The sequence below is a fragment of the Calliphora vicina genome, chromosome 1 (genome assembly GCF_958450345.1).
Source record: "Calliphora vicina chromosome 1, idCalVici1.1, whole genome shotgun sequence".
In the NCBI taxonomy this organism is placed as follows: Eukaryota; Metazoa; Arthropoda; class Insecta; order Diptera; family Calliphoridae; genus Calliphora; species Calliphora vicina.
The window spans coordinates 137,301,599-137,317,307 of NC_088780.1; positions in this window are offsets into that span (position 1 = coordinate 137,301,599).

Consider the following 15,709-nt stretch of genomic DNA (forward strand, 5'->3'; position numbering starts at 1 on the left):
TTTTATATAAAACCTCAAAATATCTAAATTCGCTAATTACTTGGCCAATAAGTATTTAATCAAGAAAAAGAGCTCTATCTGTGACCACTAATATTTCTGACCAAAAATCGATTTTTTATATAAAAACTCAAAATATGTGAATACGGTAATAACTTTGCAATAAGCGTTTAATCAAGAAAAGGAGCTCGATCTGTGATCACTCATTTTTCAGACCAAAATTCAATTACTTATATAAAAACTCAAAATATGTACATTGATTTACATGTAATCTGTTGTTGCAAGACTTTGCAAGGTTTTTGACAACAAACTTAAGTTCTTTGTCTCTCAGTAGCGCTTCTATGTATATTTTATTCTATGTCCTACATGAATAAAAATTATCATTCAATAATACATTTTTTTTTCCTTTTTAACTATTTTTACGCTTTTCAAACCGCTTCTCACAAATTCACAAATCGGACCCAAGCATTTTTTTTAACGTGGACAGGACAACGTCTGTCGGGTCAACTAGTTTTGAATAAAATCAAACCAATTTAGTAGCAGTTATATCGTACATATAAAAAGTTACATGCATCAGTAGTTGGAACATATTAAAAAGGTCGTTTAAGTTTTCCACAAAATAGTCACTATATTTTTTAATGCTTTTAAACAACAGTGCCTATCAAACTGTAATATATCTGTGGGTATTATTAACATTGAATAAAAGCTTTGAGTTGATCATTGATTGTAAGTATGGCAACACTAAGTGACATCGAAAGCTCTGGAAATTTTGTTTATTAACAAACCCGTTAGGTCAAAAATAAGCCTCACCACTGAACACAATTTAGGGATAAAAGAGTCATCCATAAGTTGGGCGAATCGATGACTGATTTTCAAAGTAAAATTGGATAATTTGGTAGCGTTTTTCAAGCTCCAATCAATTTATGGTGATGACAAAAAGTGAGCGCAGAGAGTTCATTTGACAGTTAATCCTTTTGCATATTCTATCGGGCTTTAAAAAAACACATTTTTTATTTTTTGGCTGTATATTTTCATAATTGTATTTTTATTTTTGATTTAAGAGCAGTTCTATCGTCGCTAAAGTTAATTTGTATAATTTGACATGAAACCAACTATGAACTTTAGCAGCACAGCTAATGTTGTAAGTATTTTTTTCTATAGAAATTATGGTTAAACAAGGTCTTGAAAATAGGACTCCATTTTTTAATTGGTTGATGTTCATGATGTTTTATGAAGTACACACATACTAAGGCTGTAAGTTTCGATAAATTAAAGACATTTTAGAGATTTTTTGATTAGGTAGAGAAAACTGTTTAAAAGAAAAAGTACATAAAAACACTAAATGCATTCGAAAATTGGTGGTTTCTTTAAAAAATTTGGACAAACTAAGCATTAAAACAAATCCACAATAAAAACAAACCCACAATAACTACATGTTCACAATATTTATCAACCATAACTAATGCATTAAAAATCATATATATTTTTTTAAATTTCCAAGTCATAGTTGGAAAAAAGGAAACAAAACAGTTTAAAGTCATAAACACCACATAAATGCTTTAGATAATATGACATTAACAAACATCAGCAATATCATTGGCAGGCAAAGTTACGAAAAAACTACACACATTTTAAATATTAAAAAAAAAACTTACATTTCCAATATATAAACACATTAACTCGTGTTAGTGAGCACTTTCAGTTACATCTACAGTGATTGTCAAATGTATTTGCATATATGCAAATTAATAGTAGGGTAGAAGGGGGACCATACGCCACATTTTTTGAGGCAATCATAAATTAAACCACAATACATATTCTTAATTTGTTTCTTGTTTCGGATACTTACATATATTGGCTTTAGTTTTATTAATTTCAATCTTGCCTATCTCATCTTAATATACATATTTTTTTAACATTTCTAGACTGCCCAAAAACGGCAAAACCACCCAACGGTAGGTTTTGCCAAATTTTCCATTCCGGCAGATTTTCCATTTGAAAAGTAAAACAAAAAAAATCCAAAAATAAAATCATGTTTACTGTTTTATACCTTAATTCACAAAACAAAGTATAATCAACTGGATATTTATGGTTTATTTCACATAACTTAATAAAAAAAAATTTTAAAAATTGTGACTGATTTTTTTATATTCCTTGTATCTGATGAATGTGCACCAGGGGGAGTTTTGAGGTTTAATATAAAATTTTTTCGTACTTCAAATTAAATTATCGAAAAACCTATTGTCATTTATTGTTCACTATTATCACCATCTAATATTTCTTTTGTATCACAAAAACTAAAGAAAAAAACAATAAACGCGTCTTCCGCACATTGTATCACTCATTTATTAAAAGAACGTCATAACTCAAAAAAAGTCGTTTCGAGGAAAACGGCTTTGAATGTTTTATGACATGTTACTATTTCTTATAAATTAAACTTTCCAACTTTCCAATCGATAAACGAAAACATAGCTTGATAATGTAACAAAATCGATTACTCGGTTTTTAAGTTATCCGGTGTTCCTTTCTAACCTACCCAGTTTTGCCAAGTCGAGCACTTTTTTTATGGGGCCTCGGTGTCATTTTTGAAAAAAGTGATCATTTTGCAGGATCATATCCTGCAAACAGTTCGGAATTATGATTTACTCTCTGAGGCAAAGCTGTAGCCCTTAACATAAAGAATATCAAAATCGCAAAAAACTTTAACAAATTCGATTTTGTTTACCATTTTTCCCCTGTTCAGGTTCATAGGTAGCAAACCGTTCAAAATTCACGGAAACAATCAACTACAAAAATGTACCTAAGATCTCAATAAACAGCTTTCTAGAACATATGAACTTCCCAGGAATGAAGTTTAGGTAGGTCAATATAAGTTAGTAAGAAAAAACTAAAGGAATTAAGTATTTTGGGCATACTTTTAGACATCTTTAAAAAAAATTTATTTCGAATTTTTTAAAGTTTTTTGCGATTTTGATCTTGAAGATGAAGTTTTTTTCACAATTTTAATTCTTTATGTTGAAGGCTACAACTTTGCCTCAGAGAGTTGTAGGTTACAACAGGCTACAACTTTGCCTCAGAGAGTAAATCAAAATTCCGAACTAATTGCAAGATATGAGCCTGAGAAAATTATCACTTTTTGCAAAAAATTACACCGAGGCCCCAAATCTTTGGGGTCCCATAAAAAAGTGCATTACTTTTGGCAAACCAGGGAGGCACGGGTCTTTTTTTGGTCTTTTATCAGGTAGTGGTGTCCGTAATGGTTAAATTTCCATGACTCAAAAATTACACACAGTGTTATCAAATAATTTAAAATTTATTTGGTTCAGATAGCCAAAGATGTCAAAAACATATCTATGCACAAAGTGTAACAGTTTGGTGTTGATTTTGGGCTGGAAGCTGGATCACACATCTATATTGTGCGATTTACCACCATTGAATTTCATTTCAAACTCACAACCACCCATACATTGAATGAGGATATTCAAAGCTGCATTAGCGAAATTCATCCAGTGCGTAGTTTGATATTCTGTTCGTCAGATGGTTTCAGGTTCGTTTATCACCAGAGGCTCTGGTCTGATTCCCAATCCTGGGGTTATGGATCGGGACCAAGACCTCTTATACGAGCTTCTATTCAATGGATCATGCAGATATGCCTCCTCTGATGACATCATAGGACAAATTCCTCTGTCAATATGAGGCTAGCCTTCGTCCAAGCGCTATAGTTTAACAGGAGAATAAGAATTTAACTGAAGACTGGAAGGGCACTTCTGAATAACAGTCTGTTTGAAAGTGTTAATTATCAATTTTGCGCTATGTATAATACTGTCATTACAACTCATTAGTTAGAGTCGCTCAAACTTACTACGCATAGGTGAGTACCTATTTTAAATTTGATTCAGGAGTATTTAATTGAAATTTATAATCAGTAGTTATGCAGATAGGGACCCAGCTATTTAATTTCAAAATTATTGTGTGTGGTTGTAATGGAAATTTCTAGGTCTACCAATACATATTTAAATTCGACAGTTAAAATTTGAACCCAATCCATGCAAAACTTTTGCTCTCTACTGTATAATTAATACTATGCATGTGTACTTCGTTTTACCCATATGTAGTTGGGCATAACAGATATAAATATGGTAAATATGCAACTAAGGAAAATGACAACAGCATTTTATTATAATAAGAGAAATACCATCAACAACAATAACAACAGCAAGAGAAAAATATGAAAGCAACAACGAAAAAAATACATTATGAAAAATCATATTAAAAAATGATATATGTATATGAACGTACATAAATATATTTTTTTAATATTTTTAAAATATGCTAGAGTAATGTTAACACAACTACACATATACTTTTCTACACATACATTAACACACTGTGTATTAAGTGTGAGACTGTGTAGCAGCAACAAATTATCATTGATGCACTACGCAGTTGAACAGCAACATAAACACAATCTAACGAAGGGAAAAGTTTTAAAGCAACTTTTAAATAAATTTAACAACATTATGTGACATACAAATCGACACAGTTTTAGTAGGTAGACCCCATTTGTAAGAGGCAAAATAAAGTTGTGTTATATCTACTTATTAAGAGTAATGATGTAAACAGGAGGTATAATAGATATACACTAAAAATAACTCATATGCACAGAAAATATATTAGTTAGAAGTTCTGTAATTCTAATCGAATTGAATGATAGTACTCGTAACTCGTTTTGATAATACCACACCACTTGTTAGAAGTAATGTTCTTTAGAACATAATGAACGATAGCAGGGCAGGTATGAAATACCACATGTAGACATGAGATATCGCAGTACTTCATTAAGTGTGGACCCTCATAACTCTCCAAGGTTAAGTAGTTTGTAATTATACTGGAATCTGTATGTCTTGACAATGCTCATTGATGGCGGTACGAGTCTAGTGATCCGTTAATACTCCCGGTAATCTTTGAATGTAGCCTCGGTTTTTAAGTTGTATAGTGTGGTTTTTCTTAAAAGAGGTCCAAATCGACTTGACCACCAAATCAGTGCCGAAGGTATGGCATTTGTTTACCGACATTTGAAGAAATTATCTGAAGATAGTAATATTTAATAGTCCCCACCTAAATTGCTGCCTTTACAGTAAAATTGGCTGCAGTTTAGAAATAACACGTCGAATATTCGCATCCTACAGATCCCCAGAGAAAATAATCTCACATGAACCAGGTGGCGAATTAACAATGCGCTGGGACTCAAATTGAAGTAATTTCACATAGACGATCTATTATCGACAGGTCTTTTATACAATAGCCGAAAAATAGGAGTTGAGTGATATAAATGCCGACTGATTTTGGACAAAAAAACGAATATTTTCGATATTGCTGCATCATAAATTAACTTGCAAGCTACCATGATCGCAAATATTTTATGATAATTCATTCAGAAGACGATGCGAGGTTCATCAGAGAATATACCAGACAAAACACCACAGTGCAGTTTAAAGCTGTAAGTAAGTTGATTCAACATAGGAGAGCAATATGCCCAACATGCATAAGTGGCGATTATGCGTCAATATCTATTGAAGCTAAAATTTCAACTATCCTTTTTTTAGTTTGTAATTTTTTATCGAATCGTAAAGTACACAAGATTTTGCAGAAATGTTGTTATTTCGTTGATACAGCATTAATTTCCTTCTTCAGTGCACAGTTGTTTGTTCGCCTCATTAAAAAATAAAATAATGGTGTTAAAACATTCAATTCAGGGGCCAATTGAGAAAAAACTCTGTTATCAGATCGCGATTTGGTAACAGTAACTCACGCCAGCCTCATTTTCGAACACATTACCTCATACATATGTTTGGAGAAATTATTAAATACCTGCCAATACGGGTGAAGGATTTAAAAAGTAAAAATTTTACATTTGCCTTTCACACTTAACAATATTAATATTCCTCAATCCTATTGTGCTAAATACCTTGGATAGATAGACGTATTACTTGGTATCGTACTTCACATGAAGCTAAATCATTTAACCTTCAGTGGCTGATCAACGATCAATCAAAATTAATACTTCAATAAAAACTAATCTTGTATAAAAGTGTTTTAAAACAAATTGGGACATATGGAATCCAATTGTGGGAAACAGCCAGCAGTATCAGTATTGATCTTGTATAGAGGGACCAATCAAAAATTCTTAGGAACATGACGTGTGCATCAGGTAAATGAAAACATCCACAGGGACTTGGAAATACTATTAGTGAGAGACGAGTTCAAACAAGTCGTTGATAAATACTTTCTAAAACTGCAGAGCCACCAGGTGGCGAGAATTCTCGCACATAGCCAAATGCGATCAAGGCTTCATACAGTCGATGTAACAATCCGTTAAGAGGAGGTCCATTTGTTCAAATTATATAAAATTAAATCTTCAAATAATTGCCAAGAATCTTTAGAATTAAATAAGAAAAGGAAACAATAATAGTCTAAAAATTCACACTAATGGCAGTTGAACCTACTATAGAAACAAAACAATAATATGGTGCTACATAGAGATTCCAAAAAAAGGAACAATTTGGTTTCGGTTAATTTCGGAAATATATGAGAAACATTTGAAAATACTAAAGCTATAACAAAAGATTTTTGGAATACAATCTTAAAACAAACTAAACTTGATTTTACAATGCTTTCCTTTTTTTATTTTTTGAGCAATCCTAACATACAGACACTGATAATAGCGATGTATTTAGGTTATTAAAGAGTGTAGAAGAGTGAGAGAATGAAACAGCTATGAAGCATCCATACGTTGCAAGAAAAACATTTTAAACGGAAGGAAATATGAAAAAAAACTGTAATGTGTATATGTAGTAAAAAGAGCAACGAATTACTTTGATAAAAAAAAATAAAAAACGGTGAACGAGCAGTAGACACTTTATATGCCAAAAAATAAATATGAGCTGAAGATTGTAATGTATTCGGTATGGTTTAAATAAAGCATGTGCTGCATTTGATGGTGATGAATGTGTGTTTATAAATAAGACGGTGAATGAAACAAAGTTTAAACAATACCATCAACAAGCTCCCACTAATATTATTTTTTCGAAAAAACGTGGCTGGCTATATAATCATAAATAATACTGAAAAGTGAGCTAAAATCTTATGACTTTAAAATCAGCTTAAGCCGTTTCACAATTATTTTAGCTTTCACAATCACATTTTTATCACATAAAGAATAACTAATGTTATTACGATCCTTTGAATAAGGTAATCTCTATATGCATGCTTCTAATTTTTAGCAATTTTATTCTAAAGAACAGTTAATTTTTTTTGCTTCGAAAATGTCGAATTTTGTGTCAACAAAGCATTATATGCCGCAAGTTTGGATTTACTTCTTAAATTTGGAGAAAAGTGCTGCTGAATCACACCGATTGCTTACCGAAGATTATGATGAATGTGTCCCATCAATTTCAACGTGCGAGAGATGGTTTGTGCGGTTCAGAAGTATTGATTTTGATACGAAAGACAAAGGTTTGAAGACCATGAATTGGATGCATTACACATTGTCAAACTCAACAAGACATTGTCAAACTCAACTGATTCCTTTGAAGCGAGCATTGGCCGAAAAACTCCCAGAAAATGCGGCCAGAAATGGAACTATAATATTATACGCTAGGCCATATGTTGGCATAACTGTTAAAAACTATTTCGAAAGAAGTGGTTGAGAAGTTTGGTTCACCCGCATTATAGTCCAGATCTTGCCCCGTCTGACTACTATTTTTTTCGATCGATGCAGAACGCTCTCTCTGGGATACGCTGTACTTTGGAACAGATTATCAGATATTGGCTTGATACGCTTTCCTGCGTATTATGTAGTCAGAACGTATTCGTTTTTAAATTAGTGTTTCGTTTTTCCAAAATCAGGTACCCCGATAGACTAGATGGCAACTGAACTATCGGTTAGACAGTTACGGGTTCGATTCCCGCCAAAGACGCTTGTCTTCCTCTGCGGACAAGCCAAAAGACTTAGTAGTCGTTTATAATAAAATTTTCAATGTAACCAACTTGGAATACCAGTATAAACTATTGTTTGTTTCAGATATATTTCTTAAAATGTTTATTTATATAACCAATTTTTTTTGGTCTATATATGTATGTAAATAAAAATCAAATGTCGTTTGTTGGTAATTGCATCAGTTGAGAACGGCAATTTTAGACAACTTTTTTTTAAAATGTTGGTCATAGTCCAACTAAGGTTTTTACGGAATGAAAAATTGACCACGCCCACTTTTTTCGATTTCTATAAAATCGTAAAACGGCAATACCAATTTGGCTAATTTTATGTTTAAATGTTCGTAGTTATCCAATTTAAGTATTTAAATTTGCTATTAACTTTGCCAATAAGCGTTTAATCAAGAAAAGGAGCACGATCTGTGAAAAAATAAACTTTTGTTCAGAAATATGAGTGATATTTCTGAACAAAAGTTTATTTTTTATATAAAAACTAAAAAAATATCTAAATTCGCTAATAACTTGGCCAATAAGCATTTAATCAAGAAAAGGAGCTCAATCTGTGATCACTCATATTTTTGAACAAAAATCGATTTTTTATATAAAAACTCAAAATATTTAAACTCGCTAAAAACTTGGCCAATAAGCGTTTCATCAAGAAAAGGAGCTCGATCTCTGACCACTCATATTTCTGATCAAATATCGATTTTTTTATATAAAAACTAAAAAAATATCTAAATTCGTTAATAACTTGGCCAATAATCGTTTAAGCAACAAAAGGAGCTCTATATGTGATCACTCATACTTCAGACCAGAGAGATAACTTTTGCGCCTGGTCGAAGGCCTTCAATGCAAAAGGGGGTTAAGATCCTTTGGTTGCACACTGGTCCAAATGCTCAATCTAGCCGGAAAAAGGTAATTTTTTTAAATGTTTCAAAAGCAAAGTTTTTGTATGGTAATATGTTGAGAAGTGTCCATAGTACATAACGGCATATTTTTTTTCTTTGAATAGCTTCACTAGCATTGGTACATTGCTTCAAAAACAAGTAATTGCTACTTTGTTAAAAAATTAAACAAACATTTTTTGATGTAATTAATATAAGAAAGGTAAGAGTAAAAATCACTGTTTAAATTTTTCATAAAATATGTTTTGTTTAGAAACAAGTAAGAGTGCTATATTCGGCTGTGCCGAATCTTATATACCCTTCACCAAATTATACTTAAAAATTTTAAATATTTTTAAGTAAACAAAATTAAATTTTTTTTACAGTTGTTTTTTTAATTTTTTGGAAAAAAAATTTTTCCGATTATTAAATTTTTTTTAAATTTAAAATTTTAAAATTTTTTTTTTTAAATTTTAAACTTTTTTTTTTGTTTTTTCAATTTTTTTTTTGTGAAAAAAAAATTCGGGTTAAAATTTTTTTTTCCGATTTTGACCCATTGTAGGTCCAACTTACTATGGTCTTATATACGTCGTTGCAAATGTCTTTGAAATATCTATCATTAGATATCCATATTGTCTATATTAATGTCTTAGTAATCCAGATATAGGTAAAAAATCGAGGTTGTCTTGGTTTTTTCCTCATATCTCAGCCATTTGTGGACCGATTTTGCTGATTTTAAATAGCAAAATTCTCGAAAGCATGTCTGACTGAATTATTGAAGATTTGGATCCCGAAGATATCTGGGGTCTTCAGAAAATGGATTTCAACAGACAGACGGACATGGCTTAATCGACTCCGCTATCTATAAGGATCCAGAATATATATACTTTATAGGGTCGGAAATGAAAAATGTAGAAATTACAAACGGAATGACAAACTTATATATACCCTTCTCACGAAGGTGAAGGGTATAAAAAATGCAATTATGTACATGTGTGTTTTAAATGTGAAATTTTTGTTCAATGTCCAAATTCTACTAGAATTTCAAATGGTAATTTAACAGAGTTAAGCTTTAGTTTTTATGTTGTCGTCATCTATATATATGTGTAATATATAATGTGTAAAAAATTAGCTGCCACTTTTTGCACGATTTTTATTTTATTTAGAGTTTAACATGTCCCTTACAAGGAAGGAGCTGTATTTTTATTTTTAAGATTGGCGTTGCATTTCGCCCATCTTAAATTTTTTAATGAATGGTATCCTTTAATTCCTCCAACACATACAGAAAGACGGTGTGCAAATTTCAGGAAAATCGGTCCGCCGTTTCGCCGTTTATAGGCTTCAAACAAACCCACAAAGAAAAAATGTACAAACAAAAACACACATTTATGCCCATTTTTTTTTTTTTTTTCTCTCAGATTGTTTATACTGATGAAATATATGTATAAACGTACAAAGTTTTATGTCGATACGGCTTTTCAAAAGACTTTTTTCCGGCTAGATTAAACATTTGGACCTTTGAATTCATAATGAATTAAGGCCCCAATTTTGAGGGCTTTTATTCATTTGTGGTTTGGGGACTTTGTTCATTGGGGACTTTTTCGTAGCGAAAAAAAATACAGGGACTTTTTTTGGGAAAAAATGTGGAAATCACGGCCATTTTTGCAAGTTCCAACTTTTCCTCCCATTTTTTATTGATATCAGTAGCCAACAACAAGGACGTTTGTTGTTGGCTACTATTTTTAGACGCACAATTACTTGTTATCTTTCTCAGCTTAGAAAAACTCATTTTATCGCGCTTTGAAAATCATAAATTATCAATTGCGCCACCTGCTTACATAGATACAATACTTAAAAGGAATCTACACATGAAAAAAAACAACCATACATAGAATAATAATGTTGATCATCAGCAAAAGAATGAAAGGAAGGAAGTCAAGGTTAGTGCGGATGTAAGCAATGCAATATGTTACGAGTAGCATTCTATGTGTCTTGTCTTGTGTTGATGTGTCATAGTCATACATTCATACGTTATTGTTGTCATAACTCATACGACAAGGTGTTCGTACAATTTATTTACATGTGCATGTGTTTATGGGGCTAAGTATGTGTGTGGACGTGAATGTTTTAATAGATGTTCGGCATGTGTGTGTGAGTGTGGGAATGTGAGCGAGCGCGAAAAGTAGCAACAATAATATGTTAATATCCGTCATGAGACAATAATAATAATACAATAACAACTAACACCTACACACAGACACACACACACACTACCAGTCTCAGTAATACAAACATAAACAGCAGCAATAATAACAACAACAACAAAAACAACATCAAGAGTAATAACATCATGTGTATGACAAAAAACAAAAAATTCAAAAGTAAAAGCTGTCACACAATGATGACTCTGAACCGAGCCACAGACAGTCACACTTATCACTTACTCATCACACACAGTCACCCAGCAATAAAGGCATTTATGTATATATGTATGTCTGTGAATGTGTTTGTATGTAAATGCAAACGTTATATGTAGTAACAACAATTGTAGTTAAAGCTAAAGCGGTAACATAAACATCCGGAATTTACATAAGCAGCAAAAATAACAATAACAAGTATAAACAACTAACTGCTAACAGCAGCCAACCACTGAAACATTAACAGCAACAATATCAACAAACACATTAGCGTAACTTAGCGCATGTTTGTGTCTTCACATACATATACATCTGTATATTAGTGTGGCCCCATTTGGAGGAAAATTAAGGTGTAGATGTTCCCAACTAAAACAAAATTAAAGTTTAGCTTATTTAAAGAAACCATTCCCAAAATTGTTTGTGCTGGCGTCAGTCTTTGGTGAACTGGATCAACGAATAAAAAATTGCATAGTAATCATATAAGATATTATTATTATTAGTATGTGAAAGGGCTCTCCGATCTGACGTTAACTACATGTTCATACAATGTGGATACCAATATGAGCATTATTTCATAGACTTTAAAATGGTATATAAAATTTTATAATTTTATTGGGTTATAAAACAAACACTTTAGTTTATCTAAAAATTGCTTTTCCAAAATATCGCTTTTCACGCTACTGAACTATATAATGGCCAGCAAGCTGACATTGAACACGGCCTTTGGGCTCAACGCGATAAGCAAATGTAAATGTAGATCATATGAACATGCTAGCATTATTTAAAGCTTACAAATTGTTCCCTACCACATAGATTATTGCATTCCAAGACCTTCAATATAGTTCGATTTTATTTGAATATTTCGAAACCTATTTTCTCTCCGATCTGATGTTAACTACATGTTCAAGACAACCGCAATATGGATATCAATATCAGCATAATTTCATAGAATTTACTGTTGTTATAACACTTTATAATATTATTGGGTTATAAAGTTAACACTTTAGTTTAACTATAAATCTCTTTTCTAAAATATCGCCTGCGCTAGACTACATGTGTGCGTCTTATCAACTTACAATGTAACGACTAGAAACTTAGGAACATGGTGGCGGTGATCATCGGACATTGCGCTTTCGGCATTCAGTGTTCATACCCTACACCACCGTAGTGAGGAGCGTATATTAGGTAACATGTTGATAACATGCAGGAATATTGTCCCGACACCTACCTTAAAGTATGTATACTAGAGTGGGTCAATTTGTATGAATCAAAAAAAATGCACCAAGCGGTTATCAAAATCGTAATCAACGATGAATTATAAGAATGATTTCCGAAGAAACCATGGATCTAAAATCAAAACCGAGCTTCCCATTTTAACGCGAAACTTTTCCTTTCGTATTTTATATTTTTGTTTAAATATACTAACATTTTATTGAGCCTTTTAAGAACCTTGACTATGTTTGGGCTTTTTCGAAATTAAAGGCAGAAAATATGTGCGAGAACTGGTTGTGCGAGAACCTGAAACCGAGTTTTTGGGTCACAGAGGTGCCAGGTGTTGCTGAGCCTAAGTTTTGAATTTGGACTTTCAACCCTAAGGTGGAGCGGAGTCTCAAGAATCCAAATTTGGGTGTCTCGGGTATATTACAAATTAAAAATGATGCCAAATTTTTATTCTTAATCCGATTTGAGAGATTTGTATATATGTATTTTTGGCATCATTTTTAATTTGTAATATAACCGAGACACCCCAATTTGGTTTCTTGAGACTCCGCCCCACCTTAGTGTTGAAAGTCCAAATTCAAAACTTAAGTTAGGGTCACACATGACAAATATTTGACGAAAAAGACGTAACCAATAAATAAAATACATTTGAAGACATTTATTTATTTCAAAAACTTATTTTACTTAGGATGAATCAAAACAAAAAATTTTGTTTTATTTTACAAACAAATTTGTGTTAAAAAAAGTGGTTACGCTTTTTGAGCAAATATTTTCCTTTCAGGCTCAGCAACACCTCCTCTATAGTCGTGAGAAATTTTATTAAAATCGGATTATCGGTTTGGAACTTAAAAATTTATTTGCACCTTTTTTAGGTTCTCGCACAAACACGATATGAGATTTTTTAACCATCCTCGGATGAAGTTTATTGTTAATCTTCTCCATTTGCAAAGATTCATATTTTCTGCCTTTCTTTAATTTGGAAAAAGCCCAAACATAATCAAGTTTCTTAAAAGGCTCAATAAAATGTTAGTATATTTAAACAAAAATATAAAATACGAAAGGAAAAGTTTCGCGTTAAAAATGGGAGGCTTGATTTTGATTTTAGACCCATGGTTTCTTCGGCAAAACTTCTTAGAATTCATCGGAGATTACGATTTTTGTAACCGCTTTGTCGGGAAGACTTTCTGACTCGATTTAGCGATGTCTGTAAACCTTGTAATCAAACTTCAGGTCGCAATTTGCAAGATAATTCGAGTAAAGTAAAAATTATCGAATAAGTAATTAGGATGCACAGATGCCTGCAATAGGAATAACAGATGGCTATTAGGTGCTCAGAATGGCCCTGAATCCGGTTTCATTCACTATCTTTTCAATTTTTCAGTTCTCTTTTGCCACCTTCTACTCATATCATGAATCTTCCAATATCAACTTTGACTTATCCTCATCTCTTTTTCTTTCTATCTCTAGCTCTTTATTTATTCATTGGTTATTACTTAATAGAAAGCCTTTATAGATATTTTTCAAAATGGACCTTTTTTATACCCTATGTCACCATAGTGGGTAGAGTATATTGGATTTGTGCAGATGTTTATAACTCCCAAAAGTATTAGTCTAACACCCACCTTAATGTATACCTTAGAATCACTGAATCGATTAAACGATGTCCGTCCATCCGTCTATCTGGCTGGCTGGCTGGCTAGCTGGCCATGTGCACAAAGTACAGGTCATAATTTTGAAGATAGTTCGATAAAATATGGTATAGCGAATATAATTTATTGAAATTTTAAAAGAAAAATGTTTTGCTCATTTACTTAGTGTAGAGATTATTCTTGATTTTCTCTAAAGAAAGCTATGGTATTTTCCTTGAAGAGCTTTTTGACCGTTTAGAGGGATGCGAGTTGGATAGCTATCAAAATAAATGTTTTGTAACTCAAAACATCCAATTTTGTTGACTTTTTTTTGCAAAATCTTTTTTATTTTTATTATTTTATTTTGCTCAAAAGAAAGCTTTTTTGTCGCTGAGTGGGATAAAATTTCCAAGATCAAAAAGTTTTTAATTTTGGAAAAAAAATGTAAAAAAAATTAAATTTTTTTTCGAAAGATTGAAGAATAGAACAATACACAGAAAAAATTATATTTCAATTCAAGTATTTATCACATATTGAACTGGTTTCAATTATTTCATAATTGAATCATGTACTCATGTTCTCAAAATTTTTTTTTTTTGGAATTTGATAATTTTGACAATTGAATATACAATTTTCGTTATTGGTTGAACTTTAAATACAAAAATTATTGAATAGATAATTTCCGTAATTGAAAACACAATAAATAACAAAAATGTATTGTATAATTATCTATTCAATAATTTTTGTATTTAAATTTCATCCAATAACGAAAATGTTATATTCAATTGTCAAAATTATCAAATTCAAAACTCAAAATTCAACAGAAAATATCAGAAAATTTTGTTTTTGAGCACATGAATACTTTATTCAATTATAAACTAATTGAAACCAGTTCAATATGTGATATATATTTGAATTGAAACGGTTTAAGAAATAGTTTTTTCTGTGATAGGTAATAAGTTACCTGGAGGAGAAAAAATACCTGTTTGGACAAATTGTCAAATCTGAAATAAAATCCCCCATATGTAAAAATTTTCAAAAAACTTGAAATATGTATATACAAAAAATTACAGAAGTTCGAATAATTTTGGATCTACACGATCAATTCAGATTTGGCATTGAAAGGACAGAAGACAAGACAAACATTTTGATTAGCGGTACCTTAGAATGAATTAAACGTTTGATGTAGTTTGGAAATTTTTTCGTGAAGCCACCCTAATGTATATGAATGTGTAAAAAAACAATAACAACAAAATTAAAATATATGTATGTATGTATATATTTATGTAAAACAACATCAAGCGAATTTGTTTATTACAATGTATAATGGCAGCGTATTTTCAACGGATATACATGTTCTAGTAACATTCATTTATTCGTTCATTCGCTTGTTCATTCGTACGTTAGTTTTTTCGCTTAGAAAGGGTGTCGTTTGTAGAGATTTAAAAATTCCATACAGGTTTGAATAACTGAAACAGCTTCCGTTACATTATTATTATTAAACTATAGTTTAACAATGAAAACGAGTTATTACCTCGTGTTAACGTTCAAGATCTGATTTAGAATT